This window comes from Austrofundulus limnaeus, unplaced genomic scaffold (assembly GCF_001266775.1).
Source record: "Austrofundulus limnaeus strain Quisiro unplaced genomic scaffold, Austrofundulus_limnaeus-1.0 Scaffold33, whole genome shotgun sequence".
NCBI lineage: Eukaryota > Metazoa > Chordata > Actinopteri > Cyprinodontiformes > Rivulidae > Austrofundulus > Austrofundulus limnaeus.
Genome location: NW_013952435.1, coordinates 1,854,771 through 1,857,263, shown reverse-complemented (window position 1 = coordinate 1,857,263; position 2,493 = coordinate 1,854,771).

The window sequence follows — 2,493 nt, the reverse complement described above, 5'->3', positions numbered from 1 at the left end:
CTCATATTTTTACTGAAAGTTATAACTTATCAGAAGAAAAACACAACTTGACGTTTAAAAAAGAAAACTCTTTTTCAGAATAAATCCCACTAAAGCTTTAGATTACAATTATTTTGTCAGAAAATATAAATAAAAATCTTTAAATGTCCAAACTATTAATTCCTGGTAAGGCTCCAACTAATAAAAATCACATTTTTGATGATGTCATATTCTAAGGTCACATTATCCCTTCAATGATACAAATATCTGAATTTGTTGCTCAGTTATCTGATTATAGCTGGTGTCTGTGTTATCAGAAATGAACTGATTGTCCATTACTAGGACTTTTTGTTATGAAAAAGTTATTTTTAATTTAAAAAAACATCTCCACTTTGATCAGGAGCCTGATTTCTACATTCTAAAGAGCCATTTCTTCCTTTTTCTTAATAAATAACACATCCAAAGTCACAAACACGCCTGAAATTTGAAATAAACTCCACTCCTTATTACATAAAGACTATGAATCCATTTACAAGTTAAAACTACATTGTGATGTTGAAGAACTACAAAATGTTGATATTTATTAATAGTTTGCATGTTAGGACAAGAGAAAAAGACTAAATTTAATAAAAAGGACAAATGCTAATTATTTAAAATGAACTCAAACCTGGTAAAAAATGTTAATTTTCTGATTTCAGACAAAGCTGGTGCTGTGTTAGAGGAAGTTGGAGTAATGAAGTGGCTAACAGGCTAATGTTAGCACAGACTGGTCAGTACTTTCTGCTCCTTATATTATTAATATTCTGTCACAGATGTTTTACTCACATATTGCATACAACTGAAATGGAAAACCTGAAATGTTTTTAATATAAACATGRTTTATTTTAAAGTTTTTTGTACCACAGTGTGCTTTGTTTCTTTTGTCATGACTTTCCCTTTATCATTTGTTTTGTCACAAAGTTTTTTATTCTGTATCATATTTAGGTCATTTTTAATCTTTTATCATTMAGTTTAATAACCTAACTTTAGTATAACTTCACAATAAGAGCCCCTTGATCATATAAGTGTTTGAATGCATTATAAGTAGGTTTGTCTTAAGTTTGCAACCACTTCCTAAACATTACCAATCATTAAACCATATAAAACACTGTTCATACATCAAAGCAGACTCATTAACTGGCACATTAAAAAAGTATATACCCAAATAGTAAGCATGCTTCAAAAACTGAGTGTTACATATGTATTATAAATAATTGGTAATGCTTTATAAAATAGTAAAATAACATTTATACGTGGACTAGTAGTAGGAAGTGCTGCCCACCTTTTAATATTTCTAAATAAAACCTATGAATAGAGTATTAACTGCACTCATATAAGAACAAAAGTGTTTAAAAATATCTGCAATTTTCTTTAACATCTCCAAAAATTGACAGATGATCATCAAAGTTCAGTTATATTTCAAAGTGTTGACCGCTAAAATAAGCCCTTCTGTATTGAGATTTAAAAATAATGTTGTAGTTTTATAATTCAAACCGTGTGTGTGTGTGTTTCCACAATGGTCTGAATGAAATCATTTGAGTTTGTTGTCCAAAAGAATTTAAAAAGAACCAAAAAAATCAAAGCTGTATTTTCTAAAGTGAAAYGACGACTCAATGTTTGAACTCCTTGAGGTTGGTTTTAGTCTAAAACATTGTTGGAAAAATGTAAAAAGGTTAAACAGACTTTGTTTTTTAAACACTTAAAAGAATTGCCATAAAAATTTGTTTTTGATTGGTTTATTGCAGGGCTATTCAACTAAACTGCTCTGGGGGCCAACAGTTACTGCAGGCCATTAGCTGAGGGGCCGAACATCCAGCAATTAAAGTCATTATGTAARTAAACCAAGTATTACAAAGATCTGTTACCTTTGAAATAGTTTATTTTGCTGCATTTAATCATGAAGACAACTTACAGAACCCTATGTAATAAAAGTAGTGATATTAAAACAACAAAAACAAAAATAACATATTATGCCTCTGTTTTGACATTTCTGACTTGCCAAGTTTTTAAACCATTTTCATTTTCACTTTCATAGTTTTATTTTCAACTGCTTGTAATTTTAACTGTCTTGGGTGTTCATTGAAATGTTTTTTTTACCATATTGTAGGCAAGATTCTGACGTTTCTGTAGATACCACACGTTTATGTCTAACTAAAACAACTTATAGTAATTAAAGTGTAAACCCAGGGATTTGGACTTAAGAGGTGAATGAACCAATTGGCGGGCCGAACGTTGGTCACTCGCCGGCTGGATGTTGAATAGTTTATAGTCTAGTATAGTTTATAATAGTTTATTGTCATTTTTGTCCATCTAACACACAGAGCTGGATGCTGATGAAAATTCTGACCATTAGGTCTTATTTTTCCCAGTTTCTTTGATTCCTGTATAAATGTTGTAACATGTAAAATATCTGTGTGGGTTAATAATGTTTCTTTTATATATATACTCACATTTTACTGAAAATTACAACTTATC